General features: G+C 40.0%; 1 pseudogene; it reads right to left on the bottom strand.

Moving 5' to 3' along the window:
- Positions 1-6,481, bottom strand: part of LOC103260216 — an 8,000-nt pseudogene extending 1,519 nt beyond the window's left edge.
- Between the last annotated feature and the right edge of the window lie 2,445 nt (positions 6,482-8,926).

Consider the following 8,926-nt stretch of genomic DNA (forward strand, 5'->3'; position numbering starts at 1 on the left):
GAGGGGAGAGGGGAGGGGGAGGGGAGAGAGAGAGAAAGAGAGAGATCCCCACTTTTTCTGCTCTGTTGTCCCAGTTGAGCCCCAGTCATTGGCTGGTGCCTGCCTACATAGGGTTGATCTTTCTCAGTCCACTGACTCACATGCCTGTCTCCTCTGGAAACACCCTTCCAGACACACCCAGAAACAATGCTTCACCCGCATCCCTCAGCCCAGTCAAGTTGAAACCTAAATTAACCATCACAACTTAAAAGAGCAATGTTCACCTTGGGCAGCAAATATCACTAGTTATTTTCCCTGAAGTGATGGCTAACTTTATTCATTTTCAAGAAAATATCTCCCAAATATAAAAACAAAACAAAACAAAAAAGCCCTTAATTTGCCTGCCACTCATTCTTTCAAGTAAAAAGCGTGTTCCCTGAATAAAGCTGCTAATTCAGGTTTCAATTCAAGTGATCACACGAGTGATTTTTTTTTTTTTAGGACAACTATCTTATGTAAGTGTTTTATGTTTACATTCCAGATCATCACACAAAATGTTAAAAAGAAACTTACTCAAGGGGTAAAGATTTAATAAAATTAATACATTTTACTGCTTCATCAGTGAAAAAATAAAATGGGTACCACTACCTTGATTTGGGTTTATCTGCCATTGCTTCTGTATAACCGAGGCAAATGTCAATACAGTGAAAAAGGCAAATAACAGCTTAGTATTGCAATAAAAATAGTCTTGACCCTGTGGACTCATTGAAAGTGTCTTGGGGACACCCAGCATTCCAGTGAACCACATTTTGAACCACTGGTCTATTGGAAAAAACTTATCATCCACTAACTGAAATTCACACAGGGAGACAATATTACCAACACCAGTTCCCAATCTACACTAAGTAAAATTCAAAGACACCGGCACCTAAGGACTTTATCAACTGCTATCCATAAATTAAAAGAAATTTGCTTCCTTAGTATGTGATTTATTTGGAAGACGTTTTAGTACTCAGTTCTGAAAGAAGTCAAGAAGCATCTTACTATAACAATCCATTTTAATGTTGAACTCAATTCAAACACCACAACAGTTTTCAATAAGGTTTCAGAAATATATCAAGGTAATTTCTCTTTTCCCAAATACTCTGGGGTTTGACTTAAAAAGAAATACCAACATTCTCTGATAATGATTAGGAAATATTAACAATGATTTTAAAAACAAAAACCCATAATCTCTATTCAGCTTCTATAAAGAATTTGTTTGGATAATCTCTGTTTTTCTATGAATTCACTGTAAAGGAAATTGAGACTCCAACCTGGATACATCAATTAGCCTAAAGAATATTAAAGTCAGGAGAGCTCTGTAGGACAAAACACTGTTCTTGAATGGCAATTTCTCAAGGAACACAGACCATAATTAAAGAAACTAGCAACACCAGACTAACACAAACAGTTTTTAAAAGTTTTACAGCAGTACTGCCATTTATGTCTCTCTTATCACAAAGTAAGACCATTTGGCCACCTTCCTAGTAAAATATTTCCTTCTCCTACCTCTTCCTGCAATACTTTAACATGTACTAAGTATACCTGTAATCTAGTAACACCAGAAGATACTAACTGTTGGCAAAGGCCATTGTCATTTTACTATAATAAAATATGTGTATTTCAAATGATGTAAAGCTTTGGACACATTTGTAACTAAAGATCAGAAAAGGATATGAAGAAATCTGAAAAGTGCTCAGGTGGTAGGATCAGTGGTATAAGCTCACATAAAATTGTGTTAGTAATAAGTGGTTTTCCAGTAATTATTATAGTTGGTTTGATATTAAAAGCTGCTTGGAAATCACTGTTCCTTCAGGTCCTGGCATCATTACATTCCTGACTCCAAAGAGTCAAGTTCTAATGGTCTTGTAACTGTCATGAAGTTGTAGGCCTTACGTTGAAAGACCACAGTATTTCTACCACTCAGGAAGATGAAGTCCATAATAGTATGTGGCCTAGAACAACATTAAACAAAGAAAATTTATACAAGAAAGACCTAAAGGAAGTGTGGAGAAAAGAAGAGGAGCTTTTACAAAAGTTGGAAATAACCTTGAAAATAAAACACTGGCTGGGCGCGGTGGCTCAGCCTGTAATCCCAGCACTTTGGGAGGCCTAGGCGAGAGGATTGCCTGAACCCAGGGCTTTGAGACCAGCCTGGGTAACTTGGTGAGACCTTGACTCTACAATAAATCATAAAAACTAGCTGGGTGTGGTGGAGTGTGTCTGTAGTTCCTGCTACTTGGAAGGCTGAGACGGAAGGATTGCCTGAGCCCAGCAGGTCGACGCTGGGATGACCGTGAGTGTGCCACTACACTCCAGCCTGGGTGATGGGTGACACTCCAACTCAAAAGAAAAGAAAAGAAAAGAAAAGAAAAGAAAAGGTTAAATTATACTGGTCCACTTTCATGAAGTGTGGTCTTAGTTAAAAAAAAGTAATAAATAATTGATCAACCTCTCCTTTGACATCTATTCATTTATGAGATTAATTTTCACCAAGGTATTTAAAATGATGGCATGTGGAGGTTTTAAAACAGCGGTATCTTCTTCAATGCACCTTCCCTCTCAATGGCCTTGTGGCTTCCTCTGTCAGTACAGCTGAGGTGAGGCTGCAGTGTCCACCCTGTTTACTAGAAGTGTTTGCTCTTGGAGTTATGAGCCATCGTGAAAGAAATTGGGCTGTCTTACAATACCAGGCCCAAGAAACCACATGTTGGCATTCTGCTTACTCACCAGCTGAAGGTCCTTAGCATCCTAACCCCAGTGCTGAACATGGAGTGAAGAAGCCATGTTGGAAGTAGATCTTACAGTCCCAGTCCCTGGGTCGACCCTGACCATACATGTCGCACAAGTTGGGGCTCAGTCAGACAGTGGAACCAAGAGTAGCATTCCTCATTGTGCCCTTTCTGAGTTCTGAACCCGCAGAAACCATGAGCATAATAAAATGGTTGTTGCTTTACACTACTAAGGGCTGGTGTGGTTTGTTAGTTAGCAATAGAAGGCGGAAATGGTGGTGGGTGGGTGTGGGGGGAGGGATTGGGTAGGTGGGTATTTATTAAACTAATATGAACCCACAAACTTCTCTAGTAAAACTTTTGTTTTCCCCATATCCAGTTCATTGGGCCACTTCATAAAAGGCACAGCTGAATGAGACTGAGAATGGCCTAAGATCAATAAATAGGGAAGATGTTCATCAACAAGGGTAACTGCATAATAAACAGTTGTATACCTAACCCTGAATTGTACCCCACATCTTTAAAATAAAAAAATTTTTTAAAAAAGTGAATATATTGAGATGTCAAAGATAAAGCATGACATAATGTGGATTTCAAATAAAAAGTTATTATGGGAAAAAAATAGGGATCGTGTGTAAAAGCTCAGTAAGTTTCTCTCAAAATGGAACCATTAATGTTAGTGATGAATTGGCCTATTCATGGCTCCATGTGTGTGCAACACAAAATAGAAGTCCATCTGAGGAATTTAAGTCCAGGAAGATTTTTGCAGCGATTCTTTGCAAATGAGAGTGCAGTGCAAGTTCTGACAAAATGAAACAAACATTGAAATGGCACTGAGAAGATCGGCTAACCATGGTGAAGGCCATAGTATTGACATGACTCCTAAAGTCTCCTGAATTTTGAATACTCTGTGGTTTTAATTTAGAGTCCCACATAAGACTGTTCCCTATGCCCAAACCCGTCTTAATTTCTTGATTTACTTGGCTATATAAAGGCAATTATAAGGAATGCTTTTAAGATCCACTGAGTGAAATCTAATTCATGTCTATTTTACAAAGGTAGAAAAATTTCAGCAAAAACATAATGATCACTTGCTAAGTTCCATTAAGGCAGGGCTTTGTTTTGTAGTCTATTGTATCCAGCACCTAGGCTAGCGCTTAGTATGTAATATGTGCTCAGTAAATATTTATTAAATAAATGTCCAAGCATGAGAGATGCTACAAGGTGGGCTACAGCAGAAAACATAGGAAATGTCCATGAATTTCTTGAGTCAAAACTTATCCTTAGATCATACTTTGGTCACTATCTGATTAAAGTGAAATCAATCAAGAGGATATATATATGTATATATGTATATATATATATGTATATATATATACATATATACATATATATATATGGTAAGATTTCACATAAAGTTAATTCACTGAGCTTTCTAATGTGAAAGGAGAAAGCTGTGAGTGTGTACCTAGTATTTTGGGTAGGGAGGGAAGGAGTATATAACATGGAGTAATACAGTGAAAAGGCGAAGTCAACCTGCATTTTAATCTAATTGGAGGACAGAGAGTTGTAAATCCTCAATTTAATGTTTTCATAGTGTAGTAAGATTTTTCTCCTTTAAGTTAATCACTAAGTGACATATAAATCCAGGCAACTAAAGAAACGATATTTAGTTGGAAACTACTTTTTCCTTGTGTTTAGTGTCATGTATAAGCAACATTTTACCTGGTAAGAGTTTAGGCCAGATTTGTTTCAGTCTTGTACCAATGCCCCCGTACAAAACCACATGAGGTTCTTGTCACAAGCAACTCTCAAAGTTGAACAACAACAAAATTCTCACATAACTCTCTTCTCAACTTATAAAATGCGAATCATCGTTATTTACAAATAGACACACACCCAGAGATAGCAGCCATGCTGCTGGCACTGGTGGTAATGAAGATGATGACTACCCTTGTTATAGTGTTTCTTACAGGTACTATCCCAGCTAACACCTGCTCTGTAGGGAACATGTTATTATCATCAATATGCCCATTTTTGAAAACAGGAAACAAGAATCTTAAAAAAATTAAATAACTCGCACAAATCAGATATGTGGAAGAACCAAGATTCAAGCTCCTACCCTTCTGCAGAATCAGAGCTTTTATGTCTTAGGCAATATCGCCTCTTAGGAATTTTATTAAGCTTACCTAATCCATGTCCTATCCTAAAAGGCAAGGCATCTTCCACACAAATAATTTTAATGCTAAGTTCATTTTACATTTTAAAAAATGATAGCTTCCTTTTCAAAAGAGGGGCCGCTGTCCTCCTCACTCATTGGTGAATACCTGACCCACTTCCACAGTGCTGTACCTGCTGCCCATGCAGACTCCTCTTCAAATTGGTCCACTAGCTGAAAATATTTAAAAAGAGTGACTTCTAAAGTTTGTCATTTGTCTTAACGTATTAACAAAAATATCCCACTTAGAGGAACGTCAAGAATCATATAGTAAGTGGCTCTTTTGATGGACATAAAAGTGATCCCAAGGGTTCCCCATCCCTGGGAGTTTAGCACGGAGAGACCAGATCCACACACAAGTGGGAAAGAGCTAAGCCCCTGAGCAAGACTGGACTCTGATCCCCCGTGGTATGGTCATTGGGAAAAGCAGGTTTCAGGTATCAAACAGACTGAGTCCCAATCCTGACTCTCCCACTTACTAATAACAGTGATACAGGCAATGTTATTTAATTTCTCGGATACTCAATTTCCTTCAGGTAAAATGGCAATTATCTATCAGAGTAGGGCTGCCAAACTTAGTCCACAAAAATATAGGAGACCCAATTAAATTTGAATTTTAGATAAATGTTGAGTATTTTTAAAAATATAAGTATAACCCAAATATTGCATGGGGCATAGGAGGGGGGACTCAAAAAACCTGGAATTATCTTTTGGCAGGTAGGCTCCTTGTGGTACACTTGGAATTAATCTTCCAGATCAATTTCTTTCCCTCAGCTCAAACAGCCAACCAAAGTTTTTATCTGGAAGTTTTGAGAAGGTTGTGTCATGATTTGCAGAAGAAATGTCCCAAGTGGCAAACAGTTGACTGGTTCTTCCACCAGGACAATGCACCTGCCCACAGTGTGCTAAGGGTTCACAAGTTTTTGACCCAAAACCGCATGACCACTGTGCCTTACCCTCCCTATTCACCCAATTTTGCCCTGAGTGAATTTGTTTTTTTGTTTCACTGGATGAAAAAAAGCCCTCAAAGGAAAATATTTTGCTGATGTGGAAAAGGTGAAATAAAAAATGGTAGAAGTACTAAAAGTCACCAAAATTGATGAGTTTAAAAACTGTTTTGAGTAGTGGGAAAACCATCTTGATAAGTATATTGCATCAGTTGGAGAGTACTTTGAAGGTGACTGAAATTTTAACATATAAGAATAAATACAAAATTTTTAATAAATAAATTTAATTTTGGGGGTCCCCCTTGTTCTTACACTAAAATTATTACATGAGATATAAATGAAACAATTTTTTGTTGTTATCTGAAATTAAAATCTAACTGAATATCTTATGCTTTATTTGCCAATTCTACCCCAAAGGATTATTGTGATGTTGGCAGAGACAAAAAATACAAAGTCTAGCCCACTTCCTGGTACATAATAGATAGATAACAGGTATCAGCTACTTTTCTCCTATGGAAAAACCTTATACCATCAGTTATTTCTTCCTGGACGAGCTTCTTCATCTCGCCTCTCCAGTGTTATCTCTTCTATAACTACAAACATGCAAGTCTCCCTTATCTAAATTTAACCAAAAAAAAAAAAAAAAATTAAAATCTGACATCTTGCCGGGCTCGGTGGCTCAGCCTGTAATCCCGTGCCTTTGGGAGGCTGAGGTAAGTGGATTGCCTGAGCCCACGGATTCGAGATCCACCTGGGCAGCGAGACCTCATCTCTACAATAAATCAAAAAATCAGCCGGGCGTGGTGGCTGTAATTCCAAGTAGCCTGTAATTCCGGCTATTTGGAAGGCTGAGGCGGAAGGATCACCGGAGCCCAGCAGGTCGAGGTTGTGGTGGCCGGGAGTGGCCACTGCACTCCAGTCTGGGCGACTGAGTGAGACTCCTACTCAAAAAAAAAAAAAAAAAAAATCTGACATCTTTACCAGTTAGCATCCTCTTTCTCCCTATTCTATCAATGCCCAATTTATTGATAGTGTTTTACACTGAGTTTCAATACTTCCTTACCACCCACCCTGTCATTTATCTATTTCACAAGTCATCAAGGAGCACTTGCCATTGACCATGCATTGTGCTAGGAACTAGGGACACATTGTGAAAAAAAACTGACATGGTCCCTACCCTCGTGGAGCCACTTTAAAGTCTGACTTTTGGGGAACCACCATTCTACTAATGTCACCAACTAAAAATCAAAACACTCTCATAATTTCTCATTGTTCTTCACCACCCGTCTACACAAACACACAAATCTTTTGTCTGTTTCCCTTTGGGATATCATGTCTTCCTGAGACTTTGTTCTCCCCTAAGCCCTAACCCCCAGCAAGTTCTTCTCTCATCTTTCTATCTCAACAAAGAGCTTCCCCACCCACACAGTTGTTCAAGCCAGAAACCCAGGAATTCTTGATTCTCCCTTTTTTCTTTCATCCCATCTATCACCAGGTCTGTTGAATCTACATCCAAAACATACCCCTCAACGGACCATGTCCCTTCATCACCAGAGCCTCACCTCACCTCACCTCAAGAGGCTTTCACTTCTCAATGGACAATGCACAGTTTCCCGGGGCTCCTTGCTTCACACAGCCACCAGACTGACATTTTTAAAAAAACAAACCTGATCATCTCACTCTCACACCATAAAAAGCAAAACGAACAAACCAAAAGACTCCAAAGTCTTCCCGTTCCACTCAGAATAAGACCCATACTCGCTCTCTTGGCCAACACGGCCCTTCATGATTTGGGCCCTGCCCACCCTGTCCTCACCCCTTCTCCTCCCCACTTGCTTGTCACCTTCACCCTCAAGCCTGGAGCCTTCTACTGGATCCTTGCAGGGCTGGCTTCTGCCCTCATGCAGATCTCAGCTCAGACGGGCTGTGTTCAAGGAGACCTTCCTGCACTCTCCACACAGAGTGCACATTATTCATTCAGTTGATGATTCCTTGTCTATCTCCCTCACTGGAGGAAAGCTACTCAGGAGCAAAGAACTTGTCTTCCTTATTCCATGGGACATCCTTTGTGCCTGGAACAGTGCATGGAAAATGGGAGATGTTCAATAGATCCTTGTTGATGAGTGAATGAATCTGTGAATGAAGGAACAAAGCAGATAAAGGAAGGAATGATTAGGACCAAAGCCCCTGTGCTGTAGATCTATGTCAATCTTCAAAGCTGAGTCAAAGAAGACAAAAATAAAACTATAAGGACTTGGGGAAAATCTCATGCTTTAAAAGCATTTTCTTACTTTTTTCTAAACATTTCAGATGAAAGTGTCCCCTGGGCTCCTTCCCGTACTTGTCCTATGATAAATTCATATCAAACACAAAGAGCAGGGAGGGAGGGGTGAGTAGAGTGCCTTTCTTCCTCGGCAAACCAAGGGCGCCAGTTCTCTGGGGCTCTTCCTCCAGGGAGGCAGTAACATGTTTGTTCTTCTTAATTGAAGCTTCACAGACTCACAGCCCATTACCCTGCTCCCAACTGATGACATTCAGCAGGGTTTCTGCTTGCTTCCTCTGGCTACTCCATTCTAGTCTAATCTAATCTAAGGCGGAAGTGGAGAGAATGAGTAAAAGAAGGAAGGGAGAAAAGGAGGATCACAAAGAGCTGATTCAACTCGTCACATCTCTAGATCTCACAGGCTATACTAGGTGAGGCTGGAGATTGAAAATGCACAGGGATGAGGGCATATGCGTGCACACACACACACACACACACTCTCTCTCTCTCTCTCTCTCTCTCTTTGTCTCTGTCTCTCTCTCTTGCCAGCCCAGTACTTCATTAGGGACTACATGACTCGTGGACACATGGGAGTCTATCACCATGGTTCCTGTGGCAATGGGGAATGACAAGTGTTTCAAGTTTTTGTGAGGGAACTGCTGTTTCTGATTTTCTTAGTGAGGGTGACTGTCACTGAAGAGGGTTAGGGGGCTCTCATGCTGCTGTGGGCTATGTTGATGGAGGA

The sequence above is a fragment of the Carlito syrichta genome, unplaced genomic scaffold, assembly GCF_000164805.1.
Source record: "Carlito syrichta isolate Samal-C Ts95f unplaced genomic scaffold, Tarsius_syrichta-2.0.1 Scaffold303142, whole genome shotgun sequence".
Classification (NCBI taxonomy): Eukaryota; Metazoa; Chordata; class Mammalia; order Primates; family Tarsiidae; genus Carlito; species Carlito syrichta.